At 39.1% G+C, this 25243-nt stretch overlaps 1 non-coding gene across 1 annotated transcript; it reads right to left on the bottom strand.

Moving 5' to 3' along the window:
• Window positions 1–24837: 24837 nt before the first annotated feature.
• On the bottom strand, window positions 24838–24943 carry LOC123461892. The gene has a single exon (XR_006637946.1). It is a non-coding gene; the product is annotated as a U6 spliceosomal RNA (small nuclear RNA).
• Window positions 24944–25243: the final 300 nt, after the last annotated feature.

Below are 25243 nucleotides of genomic sequence, written 5' to 3' on the forward strand. Positions count from 1 at the left end.
TCATTATTGGCATCAGATTAAATCCAAATACAATCACCAGCACACTTTCCCTAGGTGGACAGCATCAGTGACTCCATTTATGGTTTGTTTCCACACACACTCAGTACCTTAATAAACCTCCTGATTACTAGAAAACACATACATTCCTGAGGGATGGAAGGAAGAAGACCTGGAAGGGCAACTGCACCATTAAGGAAGAAACCATGGAAGAAGACAATTCCATTCTGTCTCTCAGTATCCTTTAATAATGACTCATGTCATAAATGCCCAAGTTTGGTTCCAGGAAAAAATTTGTCTCTACAGAAAAATTTCTATGTTTTCCATTGTCAGGAAACCAAAACTAAGTAACCCAACATGTTTCCACTTTGCCTTCACTGCCAAGAAGCTTATGCCAACAGTGTATTATCCAAGTGTTATAATTATCCTGCATCAGGTGCCTAAAGCCATCGATTCCTCCTGCAGCTTCCAGACATTTCTTCATTTTCTTTTATCCTTGAATGAGTTATTTTACATTGATTAAATCTGCAAGTTCCTTCAGTCTCTTGGAAAGAGTTGAGTTTCCCAGCCTAAGATCTCAGTAACCTCTACACTTTTATGAAATGTTCAATGACAAGAGGGGTGAGTGTTAGTTTTAAATAGTATCTAGAGTCTCCTTCATACCCACATAAGTGAGGAATAAATGAGGGGATTTTTAATGCATTGAGAACCTTCTTGAGGCTGAAGAAATGGCTTAGTGGATAAGGTGATTGCTTGTAAAGCCAAAAGACTCAGGTTTGATTCCCAAGGACCCATGTAAGCCAGATGCACAAGGTGGCACATGCATCTAGAGTTCGTTTGCAGTGGCTGGAGGACCTGACATGCCCATCCTTTCTCTCTCTCTCACCCCAACTCTTTAGCTCTCTCTCAAATAAATAAAATAAAAATAATTTTTTTAAAGATCCTTCTGGAGAATAAACATTGTGCATTTCTAACTCTAGCATTCTTAAGTTTACTGGTCTCTCAGTACCACTGAGGGCATGCTGGCATTTACAGTCACATCTGCAATTCTGTATCCCGAACCTACAAACATGCAGAATTATTTCTAGGGGTCTTCAGCACAGTCCTGTGAGCATCCTGTGGTCTTGGGAAGCTCTGATCTTTCTGTAGTGAAGATACCTGGAAACAGCTTGCAGTGCTCACATATTACTGCATGTTCCTTTTCCTCTGGTTGGGTTTCATGAATCATGTGAAAACCTTCTCCACACTCTTTCTGGTGGAGGAATGGTGAGTTTAGTGTGGATGATTTCCCAGGGAAAGAAAGTCAAGAGGGAACACAAGTGTTTCCAGATCTACATGTGGTGCTTTCCTGGAACAAGATTGGCAATGAGGAGCCAGAAAGGTAGGAACAAAATGTGAGAAAAGAAGGTGTAGAAAACCCCAAAGGGAAAGACTTCTATGTGCATTCTCAAACCCTCATAGCTCCCCCAGATAGACATTGCTCATCTATGGAGCAATGGGACTATGGAGATTCTAGGCTCAGAGAGGTGAATGTGTTTGGCCTGAGAGCACAAAGCTAGTTACTATGGAGCTGGGACGCTCTTATCACGACACACCTGTGTGGGATGAATGGCAGAACCATTTTTTCCCCATTTCTCTCACTCTTTCAATATCTGTTTCCAGAACTTACAATACACTGATTCTATCTGATTGCTTCCAAAGTCAACTTCTTCCTTTTACAGATGCCAAGCACAGCAACTGGATGACTACATCTCAAGTCATCTGGGCCATAGGAACAAGGCAGATCTGAAATTGAGATAGTATTGGGAGGTTTCAGTTTGTAATGTGATTTTTCTACCAATACTCAAAAAGAAGTGCATATGCTTTGAAATGGCTCAGTGTTTAAAGATGCTTGCTTACAAGCATGAACCCATGGCCTGAATTCAATTCCCTCACATCCATGTAAAGCCAGATGTAAGAAGTGACATATGCATCTGACATTTTTTTTTACAGTGGCAAGAGATTCTTGCATGCCTCCTGCACCCTTGATATAAATAAATAATTAAAAATTATAAAGCACATATGTGGAGATACATACATAGGAGTGCCAGTTTTATTGGAGATGAGAATGGACATTTGGAATTCTGTGTTTGATTATTTTAGCTACACACCAACATCAATACAAAAAACAATGTTAAGAAATTTTGTAATCATCCTTTCTCTTTTCTCAGAGAAATATGTTTCCATCTGTTTTATCTGTACAATTAACTTTTTGAAAGGTGGAATGAATAAAAGAAGCTAAAATATTCTGAGAGTAACAAGATAAAATTCCTTTTGAAGGTAACGGTGCATCTGACTACTGACGACAACCCACCTTGACTCTTTTTTAAGATTTATTAGAGACAGAGAGAGGAGGAGAGAGATAAATAGAGAGAGAGAATGGGCACACCAGGACCTTTATCCACTGCAAACGAATTCCAGACGCATGTGCCACCATGTGCATCTGGTTTACGTGGGGAACTGGAGAATTGAACCTGGATCCTTATGCTTTGCAGGCATGTGCCTTAATCACTAATCCATTTCTCCAGCCTCCCCCCACAACTGTTTAGAAAAGGCTGAAGTTATCTACAACCTCTTGGGAATCACTGAAAGAGCAGGACTGAGTGTCCTGTCATACACTCTTCTGGCCATTATTATAAGGCATGTACTGAGGCCTCTCACAGCACAAGGAAACTTCCTCAGATTTTTAGAGAGTGAAAACACCCAAAAGACATGGCCAGTGTTTCAAATATTGATTTAAAGCCCCAGAACCTTTGGTGTGTATACATAAGTGTAACAAGTTGGAAAAATATTATCATGACATTTGACATCTTAATCCCTCCCAAAGAGGAAGCTATCATTGTCTGGAAAATACCTTGGTAAACATGCTTGGGATGTGACATCAGTGGAAGCCAAGACTTTAAGAGCAGAAAGAATAAAAACTATTGTAGATGAGAACAGAGGAGGACCATAGGTAGATCTTTGTTTTTCTTCCTAATGGGCATAGGAAAGGTGATTCAGGAGGGAAAAATGGAGAACAGAGTTAGAGGAACCAGAAACTGAAGCAATGATGATGATTTTGGCCATATACATGTGTATGCATATGTCTGTGAGTAAATATATGAGACCTATCTACTTCATGTCTATCAGTCTTCTCCCTACACATGTAAACCTACATTGAATCTAGTACTTCTGCACTCCTTTTACTCCTTTCAACTTATTTTACCCTCGAATCAACCCTGTGAGTATATATTATAGGTCCAATTTATTTACTTGTTTATTTTTTAGGTAGGGTTTTGCTCTGGCCCAGGCTGACCTAGAATTAGTCTCAGGCTGGCCTCAACCTCACAGCAATCCTCCCACCTCAGCCTTCCAAGTGCTAGGATTAAAGGCATGTGCCACCATGCCTGATAGAGGGAGACAGAGAGAAAGAGGGAGAAGAGAAGAATGTAAATGAGTGCACCAGGGCCTCCAGCAACTGCAAATGAACTCCAGACATATGCACCACTGTGCATCTGGCTTTATATGGGTACTGAGAAACTGAACCCAGGTGGTTAGGCATTACAGGTAAGCACGTTAACCACTGAGAAATTTCTCCGGCCCCTATAGTGTCCACTTTAAATATGGCAACTCTAGCTGGAGAGATTGCTGAATGGTTAAGGCACTTGACTGCAAATACAAAGGACCCAGGTTTGATTCCCTGTGACCCACATAAAGCCAGATGCACAAGGTGGCGCATGAGTCTGGAGTTTGTTTGCAGTGGCTGGAGGCCATGGAGTGCTCACTGTTTCTCTTTTGATGTGTCTTTCTCTTTCTGTCTCTCAAATAAATAAATAAAAATAAAATATTTTTAAATATGAGCAACTGAGGCACAGAAAGATAAGTGACTTGCACAGCTTCCTTCATTATCAGATGAACAGGCGAAGAGTACTGTCTGGTACTAAAGTTAATTTATCATGCACACAAATACCTTTTGCTTCTATCTGACCTCTACAGAAATGTCTTCAGTTAATTCCACACATATTTTTGGTGATTAAGTCAGTTTCTTGTGGAATTCAAAGAAAGGACTAAGTTACATGTTTGCACAGAGTGTAACTCCAAGGGATGATACCCCAAAGCTAGAAGAAACTGTGACAATGTGTGTTCCAAATCCCAGAAACTCAGAATCTTGGGAAGGGCTTTGAACTCTGGAATTAGTAGAGTTTAGAAAATTTAAGCTGGATCTTAGGAGTGGGGGTGAAAAAGACCCTTACAACCCCTGGGAGTCCTGAATGAAACAGGGTTCCCGTGGTTGGATCAGACAGAAGCTGAGCCTGGTCAGTGTAGCCACCCTCTTGCTCCCTGATAGTAGTGAAGCTTCGATGTATGCTCCCAGACTTCAACATCTAGGGCTGGTTCTTACCCACAATCACGATGAAAGGAAGGACTGTGTTTTGTCTGCCAAAGGAGCTCTGATGGTTAGTCCCTTCCAGCTGTCATTTACAAGATTTAGAATTTACCATAGGAACAAATCTCTTGGCATGTCTTTTAGGAATTGTCTATATTAGGTGCTGTTCTATGGGCTGGGATCTTGACTGAATGAAAAGGAGAAAACTAGCTACACAGCAGCAGTATTCACCTCTCTCTACTTCCTGCTGATATGATAATCATGTACATTTGGCTTCTTGCCCTTTTGCTCCTGCCATGCCTTCTCTGCCATGATGAAGAGTAACCTATAATTATAAGCAAAAATAAACTTTCCCGCCTTAAACTGATTTTTTCAAGTATTTTGGTTTATCAACAAGAAGTTGACTAATACATTGCCTTTTAAAATTTATTTTATTTATTTGAGAGAGAGAGAAAGAGACAGAATTGGTATAAATGCCACCTTATGCATTTGCACGCACCACTTTGTGCATTTGACTTACATGGGCATTGGGGAATTGAATCAAGATCCTTAGGCTTCACAGGCAAGTGCCTTAACCACTAAGCCATCTCTCTAGTCCTACATTGCCTGTTTATTTATTTAGTCTTGCTCTGACTCATGTTTTAAAAACTTTTAATAAGTCACTGTGGTGGTTTCATTCAGGTGTTCCCCATGTACTCAGGTGTTCTGAATGCTAGGTTCCCAGCTGATGGTGATTTGGTAATTAATGCCTCCTGGAGGCAATATATTGTTGGGGGTGGGCTTATGGGTGTTATAGCCAGTTTCCCCTTGCCAGGGTTTGGCACATTCTCCTATTGCTGTTGTCCACCCAATGTTAATGAGGAGGTAATGTCCATCCTCTGCTCATGCCATCATTTCTCCTGCCATCATGGAGCTTCCCCTTGAGTCTATATGCCAAAATTAACTCTTTTTTTTCTCCACAAGCTGCTCTTGGTTGAGTGATTTCTGCCAGCAACACAAACCTGACTGCAATAGTCACCAATATGTAAAACTAAGACATCTGCCATTTTACAGGTCAAGATTTCTTGTTTGTATTGAAAATCTAGAAACTTGGACTATCTTTTATCAGAACTACCCATTATCAGAAGTGGGCCTCTCTACTTCCTTCACATGGGCCATGAATTTTCCAGAGTGGCATGGGCCACACATCCTGCCTCTCTCTCTCATTTACTACTTGTTCCCATGTGGAATCTGAAGGCCCTAATATGATAGGAATGATGAGAGGTTTACTGTCAATTCTGATCACAACCAAACCTATGGCTTGGCCATTCAGAGGTCTATCATAGATATCAAATCCCAAAACCAAAGTGGTTCTTACTAAAGTGTTTCAATGCCCAGTAGAATGCTTAACACACCATAGGAATACAATACACAATTCTTGGTTCACTGGTTGATCAGTGGGTGAATGGAAGCTCACAGTGGCCAGTGAGCAGAAGGAAGTTCCCCTATCTCTTCTCACCATAGCCACCATCGCCACAGAGAATCTTCCAGATGCAACTATCTTTTTTAAAAATATTTTTTGGTTCATTTTTATTTATTTATTTGAGAGTGACAGAGAGAGAGAGAGAGAGAGAGAGAGAGAGAGAGAGAGACAGAGACAGAGAGAAAGAAGCAGATATATATAGAGAGAATGGGTGCACCAGGGCTTCCAGCCACTGCAAACGAACTCCAGATGCGTGTGCCCCCTTGTACATCTGGCTAATGTGGGTCCTGGGGAATCAAGCCTCGAACCGGAGTCCTTAGCCTTCACAGGCAAGTGCTTGACCACTAAGCCATCTCTCCAGCCCCAGATGCAACTATCTTACTGGGGCCTGAAGTTCTTCACCTCCATTCTTCTGAGTACCAGCCAGTTCCCAAGGTCATACTTCTCAGACTTTTGATCTGAAAAGAAAACCCAAAAGACAACCCAACCCAAGCCTAAAGCTGAGATATGGGCAACTCAGAGGTCTTCAAAAGATGGGTGGAGCTCATAAAGAAATCTCCGTCATCTTGATAAACCCCAGATCCCATGGTGCAGCCTTGCCATTGGCTGCATTGGAGTTTAAGCCTTAATTATTATTCTTTTATACTTACAGTCTCAGAGCCCGGCTATTAAAGTGCTTTCAAATGTTTGGGAAGTCAGTCACATTTAAGTTTATCCTTTTACTGTTTGGATGACAGGAACTATTTGTAAACGGAGCATGCTGCCAGTTACCAGCATTTATTTGCAGTTATATCACAAATGTTTTTGAAACTTGTATTTATCCATAATTTGACACATCAAGAGGACTTTTGCTCTTGGCCCCAGCTCCTGCCAAGGCAAATGGTTATGTGTTAAGGTTGCTTTCATCAGACCTCCTCAGACCTCATGGCTGACTCTCACATCTCCCTCACATCAGGGTTACCCAAACTGATGTTAGGCAATCAATTGAACACATATGTGACGAGCTAAAGAGCACAAGCAAGGGAAAAGGGGGTGGGGCGGAAGCAAGCTCCACTTGGAATGATGTTATGAATAAAGGGCTGTTTGCAGAGAAGCTGGCTCAGATATCCACAAAGGCTATTTGGCAGAGGACCCAGCTGCTCTCCCGTCCACCTCTGCAGTGATTACAGTGCCTGCTCTTTGCTCTGCCGCTAACCTCGGAGGAAGATGTGTCAGCTCCCTGAAGGCATCTGTTTCACTCTGCCTGCTTCCTCACCATTTCAGTTAAGATCTGTGAAACTCTTTCTTGGGCAATATGTGAAGGAAAGCTCTCCATTGGAAAGATGAATTTTTTTTGTGATGGATTTTGAAAATCACAGTATTTTGTAGCTGCAAGAAGATCCTCAGAGATGATCTTGTCCAAACACCAGCTTATCTAATTCATATATTCACCTAACAAATATTTGCCAAACTCCTTCCACATGTCAGGCACCATTCAGCATGATGAGGAAATGCTGAGAATGAAACAGACAAGGCCCCTCTTTCACAGAGTAAGTAAACAAAATGGCATGATTTCAGGGAATGTGAACCCCTATGAAGAGGACCACAGAGGATAGTGTGCAAGTGAGTGAGTGATAAAGAGGTTCTTCAGAAAGGGAAACCCCGAGAAAAGGCAACAGTTTACCTGAGAATAAGTGATAAGAGACTAACCAAGCAAAAACCCCTGTGAACTAAGACAGAAAACAAGTCACCACTCATGAACATGTCTGGGAGGATGGAAAACAGAAGACAGGGCATGAAGCTGAGCCTCACAAGGTGGGGTTGAAGAGAACAGAGGCCAGATCACGTAGGGCCCTGAGGGATTGATAAGGGATTTCTGTCTAACCACAGTGGAAGCAAGGAGAGCCACAGGACTGGTTTAGTGGTTATCCATCAGCGTAGGTAATCACAGGTCTCTCTCACCCCTACTCAAGAGGATTCAGCTGGTGCCCTAGAACAAAATCCCCTATCCTTTGCCTTCTATTTTCCCACCAAATTTGTGCTCTGAGAGGCACGGGGATATAGGAAAACATGTCTTGGCAAAACAGAGAGAGGAATATGTTTCTTCCATAATAAAAATCACTTTGGATTAAAATGATCTCTCGGGCTAGAATGTTTTATGTACTTGTTTCTTTGTGTGCTTTTCAGTATTTTCCATTCTTTCTGATCCAGGTTCACAAGGGAAGAAAATCGCTAGGTCCAGCAATTCCCAGACTTAACTAATTTGTGCATCACTTTCAGAGCCTTTGTATATCTACAGCCCATCTATGCCAAGTTTTACTTAGGATTTTTACTTAAAGTAACTATTTATTTTAAAATTATTTATTACCTGCCCCAGCTGATAAGAGTCATAAAATTGTGGTGAGTTTGATATCTTGCTAGATTATCTTTTTTTTTTTTTTTTGAGGTAGGATCTTATGCTGGCCCAGGCTAACTTTGAATTAACTATGTAGTCTCAGGGCAGCCTCGAACTCACAGCAATCCTCCTGCCTCTGCCTCCTGAGTGCTGGGATTAAAGGCATGTGCTACCATATCCGGTTTAGACTAGCTTTAAAAAAATATTTTTATTTATTTATTTGAGACAGAAAGAAAGAAGCAGACAAGGAAAGATTGAGTATGAGTACAACATTACAACACTGTAAATGAACACCAGACACATGTGCCACTTTGTGCATATGGCTTTACATGGGTATTGGGAAATAGAATCTGGACCACCAGGTTATACATGCATGTGTCTTTAACCACAGAGCCATTTCTCACATAGGCCTCTCTTATCCCCCTCAACTCCTGCCAATCCTTTTCCTCCTCCCAATAAAATGAATATCACTTTGTTTTTCTCCTTGCTTCTTTTCTCCTTCTTTTCCTCATATACATGCATGTGTACCCTTTTGTCCTTCCTTCCTCTCTTTTCCCTCTCTTTCTTTCCTTCCTTCCCTTCCCTTCCCTTCCCTTCCCTTCCCTTCCCCTTCCTTCCTTCCTTCCTTCCTTCCTTCCTTCCTTCCTTCCTTCCTTCCTTCTTTCTTTTTTTCTTTCTTCTTTCTCTTTTCTTCTTTTGTGTGATCCAGTGAGTTTTAGAGTGATTTAAAGGAGCATGGGTGAAGGATGATTTACCAGAGCATGGGCACCTTATCAATGACTATGCCACTGAAGGAAATGTTCCTCCCTTCCATAGTAACCATCGACTGCCTATAAATCCTCAGAAAGGAACAGGGCTATTTGGACCCTCTCCTCTCCACAGTAGAATGTTGAGGGGCCCACTCTTATACAGGTCATGTGCTGATAATCAGAGCTGCTGTAAATTCATGAGTGCAATGGTCATCATGTCCAAAAGAATGCATTCCACATGACTCCACGCCTCCCTTTGTGTTTGGCATTCTTTCTGCCCCCTCTTCCAAGATGTTTCCTGGACCTTGGAAGAGGTGCTAAAGATGTCTCATTTAGAGCTTAGCTTTCAACAATCAGTTACTCTCAGCACTTTGATCATGCAAGAGTCTTTAAAGTTACCACTGTTCATTGCAAAAAGAAGCCTCTCTGACAAAAGCTCACAGTAGCACTAATCTATGGGTATAAACAAAAGTACTGAGAGGGTAATTTGACAGGGACACCAAGTTGAGTTAGTAAAACAACAGCAGTAGCTTCCTCATTGGGGCCTTTGACCTTGAAAACCATGAGCTTTTGACCAGATTTATAGTACCAGATGTGACTTCCCTCCTATAAAGCCGGCCTCCAAGCCAAGCAGAGAATGGTTGGTTACCTCCATAATAGTCATACCACTATTGCACCAGTGGGCACACCTTCCTAGCTACTCACTGTTGATGGGCATTCTCCCCTAGGATACTGTATATCACTTTCCACCACTATAAGGGCTATCAATCAGTAAGGACGCTTCCAGCTCCATTTCAGTTTGATTTTACTGTGTCCTGTGGTCAGAGTATATAGTGTCTTCAGCAACAGCTTCTTACTCTCTTGCTGTAGCAAACATCCAGCAGTAGTGGCAATAGTCTCACTAGATTATTTTTAATTTCACATATAAAACATAAAAGCAGTATTAAAGTTTAAAATGTTCAACTACTATACTTCTTATAAATAATATTCTAGGGCACCTGATTTCAGGAAGGAAACCCCACTTTCTATATTCAATAGAGGACATGCTCTCTTAGAAGATTAAGGGTATAATAAGCATTCCCTTTCTCTTTCTATTTTAGTTTTTCTTTTAACATGAACATTTATGTCACTTTAATTGTTGCTTCCAATTTAGTAATGTAATATTTAGAATTATTAGACTATCTTCCTATCTCCCTCCCTCCTTCCCTTCCTTCCTTCCTTCCTTCCTTCCCTCATATGCACCTTACATACGTGTGTTATTTGATACAGGTATTTCATGTGTAATAATCAAGGACATCAACATACCTATTACCCCAACCACTTACCATTTCTTTGTTTTAGAAACATTCAATGTCTTCTCAACTGTTTTGAAATACTCAACTAGTTGTTTTCAGCCATAGGTAACCTACTCTGCTAAAGAACATTAAAGGGTTGGAGAGATTGCTTAGTGGTTAAGGTGCATGCCAGCAAAGCCTAAGGACCCAGGTTCAATTCCCCAGTACCCATGTAAGCCAGATGGACAAGGTGGTGCATGCATCTGGAGTTATTTGCAATGGCCTGAGGCCCTGGGGTTCCCATTCCCTCTCTCTCTCTTTCAAATAAATAAATAAACAAATAACAAAAAAAAAGAACATTAGAAAGTTATTTCTCATATTGAACTGGACCCTGTATATATTAGCCATCATCTCTCCACCCTCCCACATACCTTTCCTAGAATCCTAACCACTATACTACAGAATATCTTATCCCTAAATACCCAAGGATTTCTAAATTAAAATAAATAATATTACAACTAATTTTTCTTGGAAAGGACAAAGTGTCTACTGGAGAAGGTTATCAGATAACAGAGGCAACTATGGATCTCTGAGCAAGGAAAATAACAATGACAGAATCAAGTACAGTTTTAGAATCCTCGGTGTGAAAATTTGCAAAATGAAAGAGAACAGTGTAATGAAGACTTATGTAGCCATCACTCTGATTTAATAATTATCAACTTGCAGGCAATCTTGTTTCATTTATTCTCACAACCATTTCTCCCTCCCTGATGAATAATTGAGAAGCAAATTCCAAGCATGGTTTCATCTCATCAGAAAATATCTCAGCATGTGTCTTTTTGATATTATAAAGTAACTGGCATTCAAAAGATTATTTTTACAGCTGTTTTGTTCAAATCAAGATCCAAACAAAACCTCACACATCCATTTGATGAGTAACTGCTTGCCATAAGTCATTTTGAATCCATAGCTCCCGCCCACCTTTCTCTTGGAACTGAATTTGTGAAAGAAGCCAGTCCATTGTTCTCAAGTGTTTCCCATGCTATGGATATCTTCTGATTACATCTTTCCAGTCTGTGTGTAACACATTTTTATGAAAAATTGGCATCTAACTACAAAGCTGTTTTCCCCTTTGAAGGCAAAGGCCATTTGTGACTTATTGAACACTGGAAATGTGTTTGGTCTGAATCAAGATGTGCTGCAAATATAGTCCCTACCATGGATTCCAAATCCATGGTAAAAGAAAAAAAGGCACCTTAAAAAATATTTGTGCTGACTACATGTTGAAATGGTAACATTTTTCTTATATTAGTTTATCAGTTATATTCTTGTTACTGGAACAAAGCATCTGACCAGAAGCAACTTATGGGAGGAAAAGAATTATTTCAAGCTTACAGTTTCAAAAGGAAGCCTCACCGTGGTAACAAAAGCATGGCAGCGGCTAAAGAGATGGGTCAGTGGATCACTTGCTTACAAAGCCTAATGAGCTAGGTTTATTCCCCAGTACCATGTAAAGCATAGTGTACAAAGTAGCAAATGCACCTGGAGCTCATTTGCAGTGGCAAGATACCTGCTCTACTAGATGCCGGTATCTTTTCTCCTGCCTTTTGCAGAAGACATGACAGAAGGAATGTAAGAGCCAGAGCATGGGGAAGAGTGCTTTGGAACAGTGTTTTCAGTATTCATAGCCTGCAGTAGCTGTACTTGCACAATATTGGACCCATCAACATATCATTATGGATGGTGAAGGAAGGCAGAAAGAAAAAAAAGACATCAAAAAAGGAACTTTAAACAGAATAGACTGTTTATGAGAAGAAAATTAGAGGTATATCTGTCATCAGACTTGAGCATGTCTTTATTCAGGAAGCAAAAAATTAGAGACAAAAGGAACAATAAGCCAGGGAAATTTCTTTCCTAAAGAGGCCATAGCCTAATATAATAGTGATGGGGTTAGAAGGTCAAAAGACAAATATATAAATGTACGTAAGTGCACAAAGAAAATAATCAAGGGCTGTAGAGATTGCTTAGTGGTTAAGGCTCGTGCCCATGAAGCCTAAGGATCCAGGTTCCATTCCCCAGTGCCCGTGTAGGCCAGATGCACAAGGAAGCAATGCATCTGGAGTTCATTTACAGTGCCTAGAGGCCCCAGTGCTGTCATTTCCTCGCTCTCTGCATGCAAATAAATAAATGAAAATTTTAAAACTTGTACAATCAGAGAACAGATGTTTACCCATAGAGGCTGTGTGCCACTTTTACACAGGTGTGCACTTCCTGGCCAACTGGTTGATTTCATAGTCTGCAGATTCCCCTGCTTATTCATGTTGTTGACTGTTTTCCCCCAGTGCTTTCCAAAGGGCTTTCCAGTGCTATGAAGGCTAGCCAGGTGGGAACTATTTTCCCTTTTGGGTACAGCATGGTATTCTGATTTCTGTGACCACAACCTATGGTGTCTTCAGCAATAGGTCTTACCATTTACCTCTTTCAGCTAATCAAGTGTTTTGGCAATGGCTTACATTATTTTAGGGATATCATGGTTCTTCCTGACCAATAGCTCACCGTGAGTGGCACCCCAGTTCTAGGTTGGGGATTTACCAATCAGACTCCAGGGTTTTAATGTTAAGTTTCTTCCACCTTCTGTCCACACTATTTCCCCTCCCCCTTTATTGGTTGTTATATCTTGTAAAATGATAACCAGAATGAGGGTTTCTATTGAACTAACTCATGATGTCTTAATTTGTGTAATTTCTTCCCCATCCTCCTTACCTCTATCCCTCTAAGACCCCTCCCCATGTTTTGTCCTTCCCCGGTCAGGTAACTCCTTTCTGCTCTCCTTATTTAGAAGAGGTTTTTAATACTTTCTATATATATATAAGTCCTGTATCAGCTATATAACTTGCCAATATTTTTTTTCCATTGTAGAGGCCATGTTTGACTTTGTCATTTGTGGAGCAGACTTTTTAATTTTGATGAAATCCTACTTATTTGTTTTCTTTTGTATTTTTGGTGTCAAAGCTAATAAGGCTTCATCTAAGCTTAGGTTGTAAAAATTTACTTTTATATTTTCTTCTAAGGGGTTTATAGGTTTTTTTTCTCTATATCTTTGAATTAATTTTTGTATGTAGTCTGAGAAAACTAACTCCATTTCTACATGTAGACAATTAGTTGTCTCAGCTACATCTATTTGAAAAGATTATTGTTTTCTCCTTAAGCAGTTTTGGCACCCATGTCAAAAATCAATTGACCATGAATATAACAGTTTGTTTTTGGACTTAAATTCTAATGACATTTTCTAGATCTGCTATAGTACCTATCCCACAGTGTGTAAATACTATATGTATATGGTTAATAAATTTCAAGAAGTACAAAGTTCCTAATTCTGTCCTCTTTCAAATTGTTTGGGCTATTTTAGCTCCCTTCTACTTCCACAAGCATTTGAGTTTAAGTTTGTTGTGTTTTGAGAAGAAGCCACCTGGGATGTATTAAGTCTGTCAATCTTCCAGATCATGAGGAAAAAACACTTTTCCAATTACTTAAGCTTTCTTTAATCAATTTAATCAATTCTAACTTTACTTTGGATCATTTATTAGTAGTGGATATACATATGATTGAGGTTTTTATATTGAATGTATGACCTACAATCTTCCTCAACCAATTTAGCATTTCCTCCTCTTATTCCTCCATTACTATAATATGAATGCTTACTAGTCTTTCTTATTGCCCTTTCTGGAATTTCCAAAACCATGGAGAACAGAAGCATTAAGAGTGGAGTTATTTGTCTTGTGTCTAATTCCATGTCATTCATGTCAGAATGACTACTACATATACATACATGTACATATATACATATATTAAAGTGCTGGTGAGGATTTAAAGAAAAAGAAACCCTTATACACTACTCATAAAATGCAAATTAGTATAATCACAATGGAAATATAGCATAGGGGTTCCTCAAAAAATAGAATTACCAAATAATACAACCATACCAACCCAGGGTATAACCCCAAACTTCATTAAGTTGGTATATAAAAGAAATACCTGAATATCTATGCATATTATCAATTATTTATAGCAGCTCAGTCATGGAATAAGCCTAGGTTCCCACCTTCAGATGAACAGATAAAGTATGGTATAAGGCACAATGTACTATTATTTAGCAATAGAGAATATAAAATTGTTTAATTTGCAAGAAAAAAAAGAACCTGAAGTTATCAGACTAAGTAAAATAAACCAGACACACAAAGACATGGATCACATGCTTTCTGTCACACATGGAATCCAGAATAAATAAATAAGGTGAGATGAAATAAGGGACTACTAATGAAGAGTAATCTGTATAAAGGAGGGAGGAAAGAGAAGATGAAACAAGGTGGTAGGGAAAATAGATATGGACAAAGTATGGTATATTATACATGGAATTGTCAGTAACACCTATCAATATATATAATTAATATGTACTAAGAATCATGATTTTCACAGTTTTTAATTAAAAAATAAAATGTATCTTTTAACAATAATATACAATTGTATTTTTCTTTAGTGTATTTTGGTGATCTGTCTCTGATTGTTATTTAAGTATTTAAGTCATTTACATTTAATGTAATTACAAATAAAACATGAATTACACCTGCCAACTTGATGCTTGATTACCATAGGCTTTATAAGTTTGCTCATCTACTTCTCCATTACTATCTTCTTTTGTAATAAACATGTATTTGTTAGTACATCATTTTAATTTTTTAACTTAAAAATACAATTTTGTTAGTCTTAATGTTTGCCCTGACATTTTAGCTTAAAACAATTTACTTCATATTAATACCAAATTAATTTCAATAGTTCAAAACATTTCTCTACTCCCTTATTCTTGTCATGTGTTTTATTATATAAATTACATATTTATATAACATACATAATAGACATATAAGTCCATTATCATAGTTTATAGTTATTACATTATGTACCTATTTCATAAATTAGAAGAAGCATAATGGTGAACAAATATTTATGCTTGAGGGGCTAGGGGGAAGGGGAAGGACATGGACGAGCCTAACAATGGTACCAACTTGACTGTATTCACTGAGTATAAAACTAATTAATAAAAAATTAATTTAAAAAAATAACTGATTTTTTTCTTTTGCTAAATAATATAGAATTTTGTGTCTCTGTTGTAAAATTTTCAGAATTCTATTGTTTAAACATATTTGTTTATTGATATTATCTACTTTGGAGGTGTCATTTTCATATTCTGCATCAATTTTACATAGCATATTAATTAATTTGTGTCTTTCATTTATTTTTAAGCCAATTTATAATAGCTGATTGAAAGTCACAAGCATCCTAATGTTTGAGATTACTCAAGGACAATTTGTATTTATTCTTATGTATCAGCCACACTTTCCTGTATCTTTGTATGTCATTATTTTTGCTGAAAATGACATTTTCAATAACACACCATAGCTCTAGTATCAGATCCCACTCCATTGTTACATTCTGTCATTGTTCCTATTCATTTATTTAGTGATTCTTTTGCAGAAATGCTAGAATATCTGTTATTTATTGTGGGGTGTGGCTGAAGCCCTTGCTTGATTAGCTTAGTATTTGACTAAATGATCAGACAGAAATTTCCTCTAATGCTTTTTTATCCTTCATTAACAATTTCTGAGGTGTGTTGGGACACACTAAAGCTTACAACTCTGCTTTTGTTTTCACTTTCAGATTGTTCAGATTATCACGATGAGCCAGAAGTGTAAGTGTGGGGTCTCTCATGTCTTTCCTGGGCCTGCACACTGCTCTGTACATATGCATGGCTTTCCTAAAACATGTAAGAGCTTTTCAAATTCTCCTATGCATATGCCATTCATCATTTTTATGCTTTTAAGGTTTTTGTATATACTTTCTTAGTAGCCCAAACATGTATAACTTACCAGTATTATTAACCAATTGATACTCATTTTGACAATATTTTAAAGATAGTGCTATATGCTCAGAGCAGACCTCTATATCACATTTGCAGCATACTCATATGTAGTGAAATTTTGAAATTTGCTCATTTTAAGTGTAAAGATGGATGAGTTTGACATGTAGAATATTTCTGAACCCTTCTACACTGTTTGTGGGAATGTAAACTGGTATAGCCATTGTGGAAATCAGTGTGGAGATTACTGAGGCAACTAAAAATAGATGTAACATATGACCTGGTTGTACCACTTCTAGGCATATATCTTAAGGACTCTTCTCACTACCTGAGAGACACTTGCTCAACCATGTTTGTTGCTGCTTGGTTCACAATAGTTAGGAAATGGAACCAGCCTAGATGTCACTCGACTAAGGAGTGACTAATGAAGATGTGGTACATTTATACAATGGATTTCTATTCGGCAGTAAAGAATAATGAAATGTTCAGGAAGATGGATAAATCTGGAAAGGATTATACTAAGTGAATTAACCCAGGACCAGAAAACCAAATGTCACATCTTCTTTCTCATATGTGGATCCTAGCTACAAATGTTTAGACTTATATGTGAGTTGGTATAAACGTCAGTATGAGAGGACATTAATCTAGAAAAAGGCTGTAAGGGAGGGGGGAGAGAGAAGGGCTTAAGGGGATGGTAGTATGTATATGTAAGTAGATGAACAGATTACTGGGGGTGGAATGGCCTAAGTGAGGTCACAGGAGAAGACTGAGCAAAATAAGGGTGGGGGAAGGGTTAGTCAAAATTCAAAATGTTATGAATAACCCATATGGAAACCTATGTTTTGGAATAAGGGCACACACAGAAGCCATAGATGGTTACTAGAAAATTTTCAGTGCCACAGGTAGGATACCTTCCAGTGAGGTGTTGGCCAGGGAGGTCACTGATGCCCCCAAAACATTATAGGCCATTGCCAAAGCCCTTGGTTTCCCAGCAGGAATAGATGGTAAGATCCTACTGCTAAAGGCTCAACATGCTTGGGCTGCAAGGCCACTGAAAATCAAGCTGGAGCTAAGCTGAAAACCTCCTCTATGCAGACCAGCTGACAAAGCTGGAAAAAGCTACACTGCATGCAGCCCTGTGGGAAAGAGAAGCCAACAGCAGTAAAAACAGTGGATACTGCAAGCTTTAAGTTTGGCTAACCAGGAAAAATGACTGAATGTGTTTAATAGTGGTAGTCTGCTATGGGGAAACTAACTGTTCTCTAATTGGACTGCTGGCCTGCTCCATGGGAGGGAATACATGACTGGTACTGAAAATCTGGTCAAAAGCCTATGGTGGAGGCAGTCATGGGCCCTAGGAGTGTATTGCCTGCTCTTGTCTGGCTAAATGCATATATTATGCTCACCGAACTACCCTGTAAAGGACTTTTAAAATGTTCATACCCATATACTAATGGCACTTTCACTTTTGGTTAGAGATACTTCTCTTCAGATGGCAGTGACCACTGGATGACCCAAAAGGCACCAAGGTGCTGACAAGAAGTGACAGAGGAGTATGCAGCATTGAAACAACTCTATCATACTTTCCAAGGCTCAGGGCTCATTGTGGAAGTGGTGGAGGAAAGAATGTAAGAGCCAAAGGAAGAAAAGGATTGCTTACAATGCAATTTCTTAGAAGGAAATTGTCCTCAATATCCATGACCTCACAGTGCCCAGTACTACCTGCACAAGACCCTCATAATAGGAAGAAAAGATAATGGCATCAAAATGAAAGACAGACTAATGGGGGGTATGATGGAGAGTGGATTTATGAAGGGAAGGTGGGGGACGGCAGGGAGTTATCATGGTTTATTGTATACAATTATGGAAGTTGTCAATCAAAAAAGTTTAAAAGAAAAAATATTTTCATCATTTCCAAAAATGCCCCTTTTAAATTTTTTTGTTTATTTTTTTTTCCTTTTTAAAAAATGTCTTTATTATTATTGTTGATGTTGTTGTTAACATATTTCATTTGGATATATCATGGGTTGGTAAACTCTTTTTTTTTTTAATTAGTTTTCTATTCAGCAAATACAGGCAGTTTGGTACCATTATTAGTCTCATCTGTGACCTACCCCCTCCCCATTGGCCCCTACTTGTTGAGGTATATGGGTCATGCATTGTGGAGTTAGCCCACAGTTATTGGTACGATAAATGTTTTTGTTTATTTTTATTTATATATTTGAGAGCGACAGATAGAGAAAGAGGCAGAGAAAGACAGAGAGCGAGAGAGAGAGAATGGGCGTGCCAGGGCTTCCAGCCACTGCAAATGAACTCCAGATCCAGATATGTGCACCCCCTTGTCCCTTGTGCATCTGGCTAACATGGGTCCTGGGGAATCGAGCCTTGAACCACAGTCCTTAGGCTTCACAGGAAAGTGCTTAACCGCTAAGCCATCTCTCCAGCCCCCAAAATGCCCCTTTTATACCTTTGAGGGATCTTTCCCCCAGATCTAGGTCCAAGACAACAGTTTCCTTCCACGCTTGACCTTTATATACTATCATGCACATGGGATCATATGGATATCTGGGGCATATAAATTTCTACAAATTGATTTCTGCTGGTTTATGGTGAATGACTTAGAGAGGGCCATGGTTAGAACCAGCAAGAACCATTGGAAAGCCTAGTCCAAGTACAACCTGTTGGGACATAAGGTAAGAGTTGATGCTTGTGAACAACACTGCCACAGGGGAAGAAGAAAACACCAAGAGTTTGTTTGAATCATATTGAAATGTTTTACATTATGAAAACAAAATTATGCATCCCCTATTTAACAAGATATCAGAATTTACACACTTAATATAAACTCGTTCAGTGAAGAGGGGTTGGGGGGAGAAACAGGATGGTGATGGGAGGGGACTATGATCATGATATATTGTCTATATGTATGGAAGTTACCAATAAAAATATTAAATAGGGCTGGAGATATTGCTTAGTAGTTAATGCGCTTGCCTGAGAAGTCTAACAACTCATCCTCTCCAAGTCCCAAGTAAGCCAGACACACAGTGACACAAGTGTACAAGGTCGTACATGAACACAAGGGGGCGCATGTGTGTGGAGTTCAATTGCAGTGACTGTAGGCCCTAGTGTGCCAATTTTTTCTCTCTGTCTCTCTCTCTCTCACACACACATAAGAAAGGCAGTCTGTTGAACTTGCCCCAAAAAACAATTTCAAAACAGGGCTGGAGAGATTGCTTAGTGGTTAAATCTGCGAAGTATAAGGAACTAGATTTGATTCCCCAGAACTTATGTAAGCCAGATGCACATGGTAGTGCATGTGTCTGGAGTTTATATGCAGTGGCTAGAGGCACTCAGGTGCCCATTCTCTTTCTCTCTCTGTCTCTCTTCCTCTCAAATAAATCATAAAATATTTAATTTTTTAAAAGTTGACATATATATATATTTACTTATATTTTCTTGAAAGTGCTTAGATTCCCACACAAATATCCATTTCTACATGAATTCAACAAAACGTCCCTGTCAGGTAAGTCTACCATGAGTGTTGTGGATGGAGTTCCAAATAGTGCTGAGTAGTTACACAGGGGACATTCTGCTTCGCCAGTCCTGTGCTTAAGACACAGCCTAATTAGATCATCTTCTGGCTTTGATCAGAGAGGGTCTTTGGAAAGTTTAACGGGTAAGCATGGACTCAATTGCCAGACAGTAACCAGTGTGCCAAAAATAAAGCAATAACCAAAGCCAAGAAAATAGTGTTAGCTGAAGAAAGGCTGGGTATGGGGCTCTAGGTATTCAGACAGCCGGGTTGATGGAAGCAATTAGGAGCAGCAGTAATTGCCTGTCAGGCAACATTGCCATTTGCTAAGGACAGAGCTGATACAGTTAGACACAAAGGCTGCTGGGCCCTCCATTGTGGCCTTTTCCTTCGGAGGATTTCTTCTGGTTTCCATTACAATGAAGCTTAGACTGCCAGCCTCATTAAGACGTCAAGGTGGAAGGGAGGAGGAGGTCTTGAAATGAGTCTTTCAAGGTTACTGCTGTGGTTGCTTTTATTCGTGCTCTGGGGTTCCTGCATACATTCACTCAAACATTTCTTTATGTTAAGTGATGGAAGCACCAAGTCCTCATCAATGAGGGAGCGGAGGAGCAAAATTGTGTTCTCCGTACAAGAAAGTGGGGGATGGTGCAATCAGAGTTATGTCCTACCCATTTCTAAGTTCTCCGCACCTAGAAGAGTGATTTCAGGGCCTCAGAAGGGATTTTTCTGCACCAGACCCTTCTCGAGATTTTCAAGGCTCAGCTCCACAACTAGAAACCTTGTAACAGTCTGGGTTTCTTTCCCACCCCTGGTGTCTCCATGACAAGCAGTTTCATCAGATGATTTTAACACAAATTTGGGATCCAGGGGGAAAAAAAAAAATAGAAGGATGTCTTCACTAACAGCTACAAAAGTTGTGATGACAAATGTCAAATACTTAGGAAATGTAAGTCCAGTACTAAGGATGTCATTGAAATGTCTGACACTTAACCAGTCAGGGCAACACTGGCATTAGAGTTGCTGCTCTTCTAAGAAGGAGATGATACAATAATGCACAATGGAAATGCTGATGTGGAAGCCCAGAGACAGGAATTTTATATCATTCGTGTCTAATGAATAGTGTGCCCCTAGTATGATTTTAAATCCAGTCTATTTAGAGCTGTATGCCCTTCAGTGGTGAGAGGACAGAGACACAGCCCCATGCTGCTGCCTCCCTTGCTAAGGAATTTCGTTCATCTTTCAGGATGTCAGCTCAGCTAAAACTGGATCCTTGGCTTTGATGCAACAGCTTCAGAACTAGTCTGTATGAAGTAGTTAGGATATGTTAAAGGCATGTTAGGACATAGTTTGGTACAGCACTCAGGAGGTAGTGGTAGCAGGATCACAGTGAGTTCAAGGCCAGCCTGGGTCTACAGAGTGAGTTCCAAGTCAGCCTGGGTTAGAGTGAGACTCTCTTTTGAATAAACAAAATTAAAAATAAAAAAAATAAAATAAAGGTATTTTAGTATAAATTTTTTTAACACAAGGGTAAAGAGGAGGGAAGAGGAACGACACACTCAAGGCGTGTGGGCTTTTGTGAGAATCAAGCTTCATTGTCTTTACAATACGTATATACAACATTTTGGTGGATTTTGAAGTTATTATCTTCAAAGAGTTGCCTAGGAACCTAAATGAGATCACAGGGTTGTTCTCAAGGAGCACCTGACAGGATTACAGTTGATAAGATCACTAGGATACAGGAAGGTAGGATATCTTTACTGTAAACAAAGTTAATAATCTTGTTTGACATTTCCAGAAAATGTCTGGAGAAGGAATGCAGCCCTACCCAAGGTCATATACATTTGGGTGTTATGTCTGGTTCACTGCTTTTCCAATATAAAATATGTATATATGAAAGGAATATTATCCCTATGTTGGCAACCTGCATAGCAATTGTTAATTGTGTGGGAATTCTTGCCTCTCAGTTGGTGTGAGACTTCAACCAGACTTTGGAGATAGGGGCTTTTTTCCCTTTCCATGTTTCCATAATTTCCCTTGCCTCATACCTATGGCCTAGACAACTACTTGGCACATTGTAGGTTCTTGGAAGTTAATATTCCCAATTAAATATTATATTAATTAAATTAATAGTTCCAATTAAACTCCTTGAACCTGAGCATATAGGTCAGAAATATGCAAGTTGCATTCATTCCCACAGGCTTGAATAAGAAATTCACACAAAGGGCTGGAGAGATGGCTTAGTGGTTAAGGCACTTGCTGTGAGACCTAAGAACTGAGGTTTGATTCTCCAGGTCCCACATAAGCACATGGTGGCACATGCATCTGGAGCTTTTTTGCAGTGGCTAGAAACCCTGGTGGGCCCATTCTCATTCTCTCTCTCTCTCTGTCTGTCCTTCTCTCTATTTCCAATAAACAAATAAATAAATCAGAAAAAAACTTTAAAAAATAAAAATGCAATAAATAAAAAAACATAAAATTATTTTAAGTCTCATGTCAATGTTCATGTTATATGCATATAAATTTTATCAATATAAAATCTAGGTTCCATAAATGAAAGAAAGCAAGAAAACAGAAAGAGCAAACCTCTTTATAAGTCTGATGCATTCATTTAATATGAGCATCTGCTGTGGCATCAATGTTACTGAAAATGACAAAATTTATTCTTCTTTGTGACTGAATAGAACTCCATTGTCTATATATGCTATATTATTGTAATCCATTTATCAGTGACAGACACCTAAGCTGATTCTATAACTAGACTGTTGTAAATAGTGCTGAAATGAACATAGATAAACAATTATCTATGTGGTATGCTGCTTAGAATCCAGGAATGCTACAATTGGGTAATATATATATGGAGAGAGAGAGAGAGAGAGAAAGAGAGACAGAGAGAGACCACCATACTGGTTTCCATAGTGACTTGACTAATTCATATTTCCACCATAAGCATAAGAAGTCATCCCCTTTTCCACCATATCCTCTCCAGTGTTTGTTGCTTTCTCTGCCTGTCTCTGTCTCACTCTCTCTCTCTCTCTCTCTTTTTTTTTTTTTTTTGAGGTACGGTCTTGATCTAGTCCAGGTTGACGAAGAATTCACTACATAGTCTCAGGAGGGTCTCGAACTCACAGTGACCCTCTTCATGAAGCTCCTCTTTCATATCCTGTATTGACTTTCTGATTTCCTTCTGTTTCTCTTGTGTATTCTCATTGAATTAATGCAGCAGCTTATTTGTGTTCACTTTGATTTTGTTGATCATCTTCACAATCATCATTTGAATTCTTTGTCTAAGACTTCATCTAATTAACTCTAATTGAAACCCACTACTGTGGAATTGGTAATTTTTTTGGAGTTGCCTTGATCTTTTATGTTTCTTGTGTTTCTGCATTAGCAGTTGTCCACATGGGATTAGGTCATAGGTTGGAGGGGTTTTTGTTTGTTTGTTTGTTTTATTTCATAGATATTCTTCCAGCTGAGGTATCTGCAATGCTAAAGTCGCATTAGGTTGTAGTAGGGTTGTGGTGTCATTTCTCCCCTCTGGACTAAGGTGTAGCTCAGATGTAAAACCCTCAGCCTACATTCTCAAGGCACCAGGCATCTCCAGCACTACAAACTGAGAAGAAAGCTAAACGCAGAAGCAACCGCAACTGATAAAGAGCGCTTCTATGAAACCATGGTTATGGTGAAGTTAAAATAATTAGCACTGCAACTCTAATAATTTTTCAGGCATAAAGGAAAAAAGTTAATACAGTGTGCATGAAGATATTACTTGCTAAAGATAGAAATAGAAATATCTGCATAAGACAAGAATTAAGAAAAATAGAGCAGGGAGAAGTCAATAGAAGGGGGTAGTTGGGATATTGTTGGGGTAGAGTCTAAATATTATTAAAGGTACAGAAAATTATGAGTAAGAAACAAAAAGAGGAGGGGGTGGGAAAGAGAGAAAAGAAAAGAACAAAATGGAGCAACGAGAGGGAAACTATGTGGTAAGAGAAACAGTAAATAATAGTATATACGAGGTAGCAGTACAAACAGCAATCATAAAAACCAAAAGAGCAATATCAAAACTAAAGAAAATAATTAAGTAGTTATGCAAGAGTGAAGTTTTTAAAAAGAGAAAGAAAAGGTGAAGTGAAATAAATGTAAAATAAAAATGTTATAGCATCAGTTTCTCTTCCCTTTCTGAGGGGCATGTTGCTGTTGTCCCTGCCCTTCAGTTGTCATGTGTACTTAATTACGATGGTGAAAAAGGCACTTTTTGTATTTCTAGTCCTACCTTTAGATGAGACTGGTTGTAGCACTTCAGTAGAGATTGAACAGATTGCCTGTTTGGTTGACTTTATGGCCAGGCATCATCAGGGTCAGACTTCACTTAGCAGTCTCCTAGCCCTCAGCATGGGGTATCACCACAGAATAACCTCTACATAGCCAGCTACTGTCTTTGTATGTGTCCTTGCTGGTCACACTCTCCCCATGTGGATTTCAATGTTCAAGGCTCTCCTATAGCCACCCCATGCTTATATTTACCTTTGTAGCTGTGTATTCTTATCTTCTCAGAGATAAGTTTGCTTTTATGCCACTGTCCATAGTCTTAGCTTGAGTGTGTTTGTTTTACTGAATTTCAGTTCAGGTCAGCTCCTGTGGGGATGTTTTGGAGTTTGGAGATATGGCTATGTTTTCTAGTCTTCCCAGTAGAGCAACTGGATTGCAGAGTGTCTCTTGGGATCTGCTCCCTCCTTGATGCAATGGAATAAGTAGTGATGTGTGACCACCACCTTACTCAGTGCTCAAGGTTACAGTTCGTGGTTTTCTTTGTATTTTATTATCTAGTCTCTCTACACACTGTTGACTCTGGTCCTCCTCTGCCTTTCTCACCTTTTTTTGTGAAGTTGCAGGGCAGACTTTTTCTTTCCGTTTCCAGAGGATGTAGGAGAGGGCTATTAGTCCCTACCGCGTCACCTTCTGTTTTCTGTCTTCTCATCTTAAAAAGACATCAGTCGCTGAATTAAAGGTTTGCTGCATTGTAGAATGACCTCATCCTCATCCTAAGCAATTATATCTGCAATAACCCTAATTCCAAATTAGGTGTCATTGTGAGGTACTAGAGGTTAGAGCTTCAGCATTCCTTTGTGGGGAGGGGAGGACACATTCTCGAATTTGCAAGTCATCCTTGAGCAGGGACCATGCTCAGTTTCTCTGTCTTGTTCCAGTTTTTGTGTATGTGATTCTGACTCTCCACATAAGGGGGCAATTCTAGTTTTCTAATCTTAACATTTGTGATGAGGACTCAGTAGAGGACTAAATGCAAAGCTCTTTGGAAATGACACTCTATTATTCACACCTGGAAGACTGCCTTCCCTTTACCTCTTACTGAGAAGATATAGTAATATTTCATAAAACTTACACTGTCAAATTGGATACTTAATAGAAGTTCATAGCTTATTAATTCTATTAATGTACAGTCATGCATCACATAATGATGTTATAGCCAATGAAGGATTGCATATATGATATGGTCCCCTGAGATTAAAATGGAGTT

Source organism: Jaculus jaculus, chromosome 6, assembly GCF_020740685.1.
Source record: "Jaculus jaculus isolate mJacJac1 chromosome 6, mJacJac1.mat.Y.cur, whole genome shotgun sequence".
Taxonomy (NCBI): Eukaryota; Metazoa; Chordata; class Mammalia; order Rodentia; family Dipodidae; genus Jaculus; species Jaculus jaculus.